The sequence below is a fragment of the Vicia villosa genome, linkage group LG5 (genome assembly GCF_029867415.1).
Source record: "Vicia villosa cultivar HV-30 ecotype Madison, WI linkage group LG5, Vvil1.0, whole genome shotgun sequence".
NCBI lineage: Eukaryota > Viridiplantae > Streptophyta > Magnoliopsida > Fabales > Fabaceae > Vicia > Vicia villosa.
Window position 1 is genome coordinate 173,278,225 of NC_081184.1, and position 9,961 is coordinate 173,288,185.

The following is a 9,961-nucleotide window of genomic DNA, read 5'->3' on the forward strand; positions in this document are numbered from 1 at the left end:
AGGAAGTCAGTAATCTATTGACATTGGACATCACTACTTTGTTTGGTAAGTTTGAAGAACATGAGCAACAGCTCATTTGCTTAGAGAAGCATGAGAAGAATGTTAAGAAAGAAAAGAACAAGGATAAGAAGATACACAAGAAGCCAATTGCTCTTATGACTTCTAGCTCTAAGTCCTCAACTCAATAGCAAGATGAGAGTGACTCTAGTGATGATGACTATTTGAATGAAAAAGAAATGGGGTTGTTTATTAGAAGATACAATACGTATCTCAAGAAGAAATGAATGAAGCATTCCGACAAATATCTCATCATCTATAAAAGACAATTAATTCCTCATGATCAACACAAGATGAGAATAAATAAGAAAAATGTAAGATGATCCATTTATATAAATAAATAAATCATGTAATATAATAATATAGTTAATTATAAATATTTACTTACTAATAACTGGGATTTGGATATCTTGTGTGACATGTTGCAAAAATTCGTAGGAATCCATATCTGACATTTGAGCTTCAATTAGTACCATATCAAAATTATCATTTGTTTTTCTCAAAAGATACAAGGCATCAGAAACCTTTGAGAAGTCTTAACTGAAACAAACAAATATAAAAAATGATGTAGTAAGAATTGTAATAAAAAGTTTGAAATTTCACTTAATAGCACGTCGTTTTTGAGAGTATATAAGACTGACTGTGAAAAAAAATCTAAAATTTGTTTATCATGGTTATGCTGTTACAAATATAAATAAATAAATTTACAAACCTTGGTAATGGAATTGAAAACACGTTTTTTCAATAGCATTAAGAAGATTGATGTCATGGTCTACTACAAAAACCCTAAGGTTGGCTGGAAATTGTGGAGGAAGCCCATATTTCTCAATAAAAGGTGTCATTGCAAAAGAGAAGAAACCAATTGTGTAGTTTGTGACGTGAAGGGTTGAAATTCAAGAAACTACAAAGAAGACAGAGTGCTACGTTTTATTTTGCACAATAAGAATAAATATGATACGAATAAGGATTTAAATAAGATTTTGAAATAGTTGGTAAAAAAATATAATTAGATTTAATCTAAATTATCAAGTGTATCGAACCTTCTTTAATTTAAACATTCATGACACTTGACCCTAAACTTAGCCCTATTCATTTAATATTTCAATTGCAAAAAAAAAAAAAATTATTATATTAGGAAAAAATATTTGATTAAATTAATTAAACATATTTAGAAGGAAAAAAAATAACATAAAGAAAAAATATTTAATAAAAGATAAAGTGATAGAGAGTATTTAGTTATATTTTAAATTTTTTTTTTTTTTTTTTTAAAACATAACTTTTGATTTCATTCATTGATTTTCAAGTGTCAAAGACATTACATATATATAATAATACTAATGGATAGTAAACTAAAGGCCCAATACTAATTAAAGCCCAATTCAACAATATTTAAAGATCCTAATAACATTCTAGAGAACATTATAAAATAAAATACTAATATAAATTCTACTCCTAATTTAATATCTAAAATATTTATTTAATCCTAATTCTTACTCAATCATTACTCACCTCTTCAAAAACAACCTTGTCCTCAAGGTTGTAAAATAAAACTATTAAATACTGGATTTTTTTATATTTTTTTTAGGATAATTGAAATGAAATTGGAGTCTTTCTTATAAAAATGTGGTTGAGAAATTTGAAGGAACATGTGATGTGAGTGGTCATGAAAAAAATGGGTGGGTTGTGAATTTCAAAAAAGTTGCCAACTTGTCTTTCAAATTGAATTCACGTGATGGCTAAAGTGGGTGTATTCTATTCTATTCACGTGATTTCTTCATTACCTTTTTCATCATCCTTCTATTTCTGCATTTTTGTTTGTTGTTCTTAATAGATAACCGACATGATTTCTTCTTCACTAGATATGTTGGATTTGAAATGGGTGAATGAGCTGGGTATAGTGTTGAGGGTGGTGTATGATAAATGTATGACTGTGGGGGAATTAGAGGAGTGTTCCATGGATATGAGTAATGAGTATGTGGTGAAAAGCAATGATTGAAATACAAATTTGGTGATGAAGATGCAACATGAGTGTAAGAAGGTGTAAAAATTTCCCATGGAAAAGATGGAAAGGAGGGTATGGTAGGAGTGGTGTCTATGGTGGAGTGGTATGGAAATGAAGGTGTATGATAAGGATAATCCATAGGAGGATTTGAGTACATGGATGAAAGCACCAATTGATAGGAAGCTAATCCTATCAACACTATAAAACTAGGGTTTTCTAACTAAAAGGGGAAGAACACTAAAAGTAAAGGAAATTAAAATAAAAGACAACTTTGATTTCTTTTGATTGATTTGTAATGTGTCAATGACACTACATATATAATGTTACTAATGGGCCAATAACTAAAATGCCCAAATACTAGTGGAAACCCAATTCAATAACAATTGAACTAAAATACCAACTAATATACCAATCGTTAGTTGGTCCAGTGGTGATTGGCGCTGGACTTGGTAGGGAGAACCACGGTTCGATCCCCCGCAACTGCGATCGGGAGGGGGCTTGACCCACTTGATGCCAGAGCTGTTCCCCCAAACCGGACTAAACCGGTGGTTATAAACCAAAAAAAAAAAAAATACCAACTAATATAAAACCTTAAATTAATAATTCTAATTAAACTAAAAATATTAAAATATAACTAAATACTCTCTATCATAAAGCATTAAATTATTTTGCTTTAAGGAATGTTGAGGATGAATGTTGACTGATTGATTAAAAATCAATATATTTGTTAAAAACATAATATCTAGAATTTAATGGAAAAAAATTCAAGTTGAGTTTTATTTTGAAATTCAATGAACGAATAATTTAAAGAAATGATAAATTTTATAATATTGGGTATAAATTGTATCTAATAAGGACATGTGATATCACAAAATAATTTTCGTATCTCGTATTTTTTTACTTGAGAAAACAATTCACCATCAAAATTACAATAACACTTTTATCTAATTTTTTGACACTTGTACCATTTTTTAAAATATCATTTTATTAAAAAATTATATTTTCTTCGGTAATACATTATTATTGATTAGTTGTTTTTATATGTCATTTTTGTCACATTATTTTATAAATTAGTCATCAAAAGTATTATAGAAAGGTATAATTATTTATAAACGAAACACTCTTACATGATTAATTTTTTAATAAAAAAATAGTATAATTAAAATAATTATTACTTATTATAAATATCGTATATCAAATAATCTATGTCAATAAAGAATTACTTAAATTTGATTTTTTTTCTTGAATATTTTCAACATTAAAACCTAATTATGATGGACAAATTATAATATTCTTTTATATTTTATGAAACAATTAATTTTGTGTTTTATTTAATAAAAAATGAGTATAACTAAAATAATTATTACTTATTATATGTCAAATAATGTATGCCAATAAAGAATTACTTAAATTTGGTGTGTGTCTATATATATATATATATATATATATATATATATATATATATATATATATATATATATATATATATATATATATATATATATATATATATATATATATATATATATATATATATATTGAAAATTCTAGTAACTCACACGCGATGTCGTACTGAATGTTATGACATCCACAATCACACAGAATAATATTTTAAAATAGAAGTGCATAAAAACAGTAAAGAACACAGTAAATTGTTCATCCAATTCGGTATACAACAATACTTACTCTAGGAGTTACCAAGCTAGGGACGGAATCTAATATAAGCAGTATTAATTCAGAGTTAAACTCTCCCGTTTACAACTCCTCACTTAAGACCTATCTGTAATACGGTGGGAGAACTGACTTTAAATACTTGAGCAAGCAATGTTGCGGATAGCAAGAGTCGCCACCGACTTTTATTTTATCCAATTTATAGAAAGGCTAAAAGAACAGAAAAAGACCTTTTAAAAAGATTTTGAGTTCGGGGGGTAAGTTATACAAAGGGGAGGTGTAAAGCACCCTTTGTATCCATGGTTATCCATGGGCTCTTAATTGCTTAGCTCACTTTTGAATTGTTTGAAATGTTTGAAGTGTCGTGTGTGTTTAGAAAAGACTTTTGAATAAGGACTTTAACTTGTAAATAAGCGTAGCCTTTTGGAAATCGTTTTGAGTTTTGAAAAGGAAGTGTGAAAAGTAATTTGAATTTTAGAGCAAGCAATCAGTAGCAACTACCCTAAGTTAGAAAGATTTTTCTTTTAGCTTTTCGGTTTGAAAAGGCTATCCATACCATGAGAGGGTAGGAAGTCCTTTCATTAGATGTGCAGGTCATCGAAATTATCGTTCGCCATAAGACTGTCTCTGCCATGAAGAGGGCAGGTAGTCTAAGGGAAGGATAGAATAGTCATTAATCTTTTTAGGCATCATGCAGTATACCTTAGCAATTGGGACAATCATCATGTTTTTCCGAAGCAGCATCGAGGAACTAGATCTCATATAATGATTTCAATCTTTAAAGGCAACCTTGCTTTAGGTATCCTCGGAATCGAGGGACTTGACTATTTTCCACAAATAAGGCAACAAGGCAACAAGAGAGGGTTAACCTAAAGGTGTGTGGCTGCACAATCACGTGATTCCATTCGATTATATCTTATCCTGTAATTAGGCAAACTAAATACATTAGCAGGCTTATCACTCCCTATTATTACTAATCACGCAGTTATAATAAAGGCATAATTAAAGACAAAAAATATAAATTTCTACGCTATTACAATAAACATCTGTAGGGCAAAAAAGTAAAAGCAGGAAAGTAAACATAAACTATTACATAAAAAAATCTTTTGCAAGCCTATACACATTTTCTAGAATTTAAATGGCAGAAAATAAAGGCAAATAATTTAAATAAAAAAAGAAATTAAACTAAAATAGATAATTAAAATTAAAGGCATGCGACAATCAAGGGAGTATGAGGTGAGAAGAGAATCGCGCGGTAATGAAGAAATTCAATGTTTAATTACAAAGGCAAACCTAAACTTTGAAGGTAAATAGCTAAAAAATAAAGAATTAATTTAAGACAATCGATAAAAAATTAAATAAATAAAACTTGGATGCTCGAATCGGGTGTGGTCGAATCGAATCTTAAAGGTTTACCTTGGGACTGCAGACTCTAAAACGTTGGATTAATCCACGCATACATAAGTTATGAATGTCTGCAAAACAGTCAAATGCTCACGATAGTAGAACCTTGCAAAAACAAGAAAATGTTAGTAACGGGTATATAAAAAAAAATTGATGATAAAAAGGAGCGAGTAAACGATCAAAAATATTAAAAGAAAAAAAACTAAAATATTCATTAAAAGGGAAAATTAAAGTCAACAAATATTTTTGACACTTTCAATATATAAATGAAAAATCTAACTAATCTAACTATCCAACTAAACAAAAAAATTTTTTTGTTAATTTTTAATTATAAAAAAAAAAAACTATTAACTAAGTTAAATACAGTTATTTAAAGAAAATAATTAAAGATATTTAATATAGATAATAGTATATTTATAATTAGTTACAAAAAAAAAATAAGGCATATTAAAAAGGAAGAGGAAAGAGTCATCGTGGAATTCAGATTCCACTTTTTTTTCAATTCGTTTTAGATTTTCAAACACGTGTCACTTTTCTACTTTTCTACTTTTAATATAATAAAGTACAATACATATGAAATTCTATAATTATCCTTATAATCACCAATTTGAGGGTAATAATCGGGGACATAACGGTAATTACATCTCCTTTATTATTTTAATTAATAAATAAATATTATAATTATTTAGTAACAATAATTACACCCTTAACCAATTAAATTACACAAACCCTAATTATTAGTAATTGTTACATTGGAACACGCTTTGTAACCAAATTCACACGGGTTTTATTTTTCCATGCATTGAAAAATACACCAGTTTTAATTTTTAGTCCATTCCAATTCTTTCTCGCCAGTTTTAAATTATTAAATGTCTCTAAAAAAAAATAAATCATTAACTATTATTAAATGTTACATTTCCCAATTTCTTATTACAATGTGAATTTGAACGTATGTTGCATTGGAACCACTCAATTATATTACTTGAACACTCATTGTTTATTGGAATACTGAATAGTCTTTTGTACTTCCAATTCATGACACGTTTTGTTCTTACTTTCCCAATCAATTTATTTCCAACTTCTTCTACCTCATTTCCTAATTTTCTCTTCCCTTCATTTGTTCTTCATCTACCTCATTTCCTATTTTTCTCTTCCTTTCATTTGCTCTTCATTCTCGGATCCGCAATCGTTCATATTCTCTCCCAATTTTCAAAATCCAAAATCTCCGATTTCGATTTCCAACTTCTGCATATCCACAGTTAGGGTTCCTTAAATTTCTACTTTATTTATTTCCCTCAATGGCTTATGTTACAGCATATATTCTATTATTAAAGTTTAGGTTTTTGTTTTCACTTTTGTTAATCTGATTTGATTTGTGCATATTCATTATTTGGAGTAGAAATTAATTTGAATTTGATTTCTTTTTTCTTCATTTTCGGTTCCTGCAGGATGTATTGCAATCGATTCAGTTTTTAAATCAAAAGGTAAATTTTTTTTGTTATTTTTCTCATAATTGGTTTGTTTTCAATTTTTTTAAAACTCTCAATTTGGGATATGTTCTCTATTTATATCGTTTTCGCTTAAGCTTTTTGGTTATTCTTCTAAATTCTCAATTTTATTTGCAGACAATTCATTTGAGATATGTTTTCTGCAAATACTTATATTTGCATAATGCTGTTACAATTCGTTTCAGTTCCTACAACTGTCACATAATCCTATTGGGTTTTCAATTGAAAAGGTAATTTTTTTTGTTATGAGAAATTAAAATGATCAAGGTTTGAGGAGCTAAAATTTCTAAATTTTTTAAACTTTAATGCTATTATACTCTCTAAATTACTGAAGATTTGATCACTTATACTTTCTATTGAGGTTTTTACTTTATATCCTTTCTAAAATTAGTTATGAACGCTATCATCATTTTTTAATTGTTTTTTGGTGTTGTTGTTCTTCATCATCTTCAAGTTGTTTTCATGATTTTGTTTTGTATGAGTTAGATTCATGACGTTCTTTATCATCCATCTATTAGGTGAGGCTGTGTTGCATTAACAATATTTCAATTTCAAAGTTAAAAAGGTAAGATCTTTGATTTATCCTTCTTAGAATCATTTTATTTTATTTCAAAATTGCAAATGGATTTTGATTTTATGTATTAAAAAAATCACAAATTCTTTTTCAAACTTGCCAATATATTAGTTTATGTAACTTTCTAAATATGTGTTGTTTTTTATTTCCAATTTCAATTTGCAAATCAATAAGTAAGTTTATTGTGTTATATTACTACAAATTGTTTTGTACCAATTGACAAATCAATCGTTTAGTTTCATTAATTTCAGAATCTGTATTACTTTCATTTTGCATATTCGATTTGCAAATCAATAGTTAGCTTTATTATTTTATGTTATTATGAAGTATATTGGTTCATTTCTATAACTGTCTGATTATGTGTTTTTTCATTTTATCTATGGAAATGTTATATAGTATTTAAAGGTTAATCTTTTTCAAATTCAAAATGATGCTATTATGTGATGATATGCATAATATCTAATTTAAGTTATCTATGTGCCGATTCTACGGTAAAAATATATCATATTTGAACTTGATTTTATTTTTATTAACTTTATTTTATTTTTTAGTTAAATTTTTGAAAATCACATGTTTCTGGTGATAAAAAAAGTTATATATTTTTTTAGAATTGAGATTTTTTTTTAAAAAATTATTAACTTTTTTATTGTTAGTTTAATTTTCTCTTATTTTTCATTTGGATTGTGTTACTACTAATCGTTTCGTATTGATAAGCAAATCAATGATTTCGTTTCTGTAACTATCAAAAATAGTAGTGTTTTTGGTTTTTAATTTCAATTTGCAAGTCATTAGGTAAATTTATTGTTTTAAGATATTATGAATCTTTTCATATCAATTTGAAAATCAATGATTTCTGTAACTTTTTTATAACTTTTTTATAACTTTTATAAATTTATAGTATTAAGATATTATGATTGCTTGAAGTATTCGGAAATTGTTTTAAAAAAATCATCTTCCACGAAGAGTTTTAGGTCTCTGAGTTTCTTGATGTTAATCATTTTTTACGGTCCTGGCTGAAACCGTCGTTGTCGTCGCCATCGAAGTTGATCTCAATCAAATCAAAGTCAAGCTCTTCAACAGATAAAGCTTCGACGATGTTCAGGTCTTCTATTGAACTTTTCCCCCATTTCGATTTCTTGATGTATATGTTTAAATTCCATATTTTTATGTTTGTTTTAACATCATTTGAAAATAATTAATCACTAGATTAGTTTCAATTATTTATGTTTATCTGTACTGTTGTTATTAGATGTTTTAAATCTGAGGATCTAAGAAATTAATAGGCTTTTTTATTTAGGTTAGAAAGTGTACATTGTGTTTAGGTTAATTTGAAAATTTTGTTAATTTTGTTATTTGGTTTTACCAGCTTAATGATGTGCCTCTTGGAGATTACATCGGAGTTCAATAGTCCAAGAATGCTACATATGTGCCTCACACTGCATGTAGGTACTAAGTGAGGCATGCCATGGAAATCTTTCACTTGCTAACTGAAAATGAGGATTTATTGATTTCTTATTGGTTTGATTTCCTGGATGATGGCATTTTTGTAATAGCTTTTGGAGTGGTTTTATTTGAACTCATTACTGGAAGAAAACCAATTTAAACCAAAAGATTTCCATGAGAAGAGAATTTAGTATTACGGGTGAGTTATCATAACACTTTGCAAAACAGATTTGGTTCATTTTGAGTCTTTTGATAGATAATGACCAAGTTAACATAACCCTAATCACATCAAATGCTCTTTCTCAGCCATATTATCTGAAGAGTGGCAACACAACTACAAGGCAGACTGGAGGTTCCCTTGCTTCCTCAACAAAATCACTGGCGTCCTAGATCATGGACTTGATGTTTGGATTCTATATCAAACTTTATCATCCTTCCTATTTTATTATAAGCAATATTTTTACTCGGTTATTCATACTCTCTAAAGAGGTTCGGCGTATTATGTTTTTTTGGATTTGAGTTGGAATATTTACTCATTGGCATCTTAGCATTGTGATCTTATGATCGGTTACTTAGTTTTGTGTTTGTTGGATTTGAGTTGGAGTATTTACTCATTTAATTGAATTCTATGGCATCTTAGCATTGTGATCTTATGAATGGCTACTTGGTTGGCAAATGTTTTGAGAAAGGTTCATAATTTATGGATACAGGTTGATCTATGTTAGTCTAATCATTGTGCAAATACTTTAGTTTTTGGACAGAATTGAAAGTAATGTTGATTTGTTGGATATTCATGGAGTTTATCTCACTTTGATATATGCATGCTTTTGTCTATGCACTTGACATATTGATATTCATTTCACATCAGAAAAACTTAGTAAAAGTTTTGACAATCAGTTATATGATCATTTCTTCTTTAGATTTTTTTTAGATTTTTTACATTTTGAATTAGTTTTTACATATGGTCATTTCTTCCTTGACAATTGCACGAATTGAAGATTTATTTTATAGTAAACAATATAAACATATAATCTTATTTAAAGGATCCATAAAAATATTTTTTCCAAAATATTTAACCTCAAATATATTAAATATTTTAAAGTAATTAATTGAATTATCAATTTAAATTTTAGTTTTTTTTTTGTTGTATATGAAACATTAGAAAGTTTGTATTTTTTTTCTCATATATTTGCATTTTTTTCATATGTTAAACGAGTTGTATTTGCATTTAATTAATATAATTGAAATTCACAATAGTATAGTTAATTTGATACAAATTTTAATTTAATACTTGTAACTCGG

The 9,961-nt window shown here is 27.6% G+C and overlaps 1 long non-coding RNA gene across 2 annotated transcripts; it reads left to right on the forward strand.

Annotated features, from left to right (window-relative positions):
• Positions 1-6,102: 6,102 nt before the first annotated feature.
• LOC131608251 (uncharacterized) lies at positions 6,103-9,364 on the forward strand. Of its 2 annotated transcripts, XR_009285545.1 has the most exons (7): positions 6,103-6,392; positions 6,583-6,618; positions 6,760-6,872; positions 7,161-7,207; positions 8,180-8,318; positions 8,583-8,858; positions 8,966-9,364. It is a non-coding gene; the product is annotated as an uncharacterized LOC131608251 (long non-coding RNA). The 2 variants fall into 2 exon arrangements; XR_009285546.1 differs by lacking the exon at positions 8,180-8,318.
• Positions 9,365-9,961: the final 597 nt, after the last annotated feature.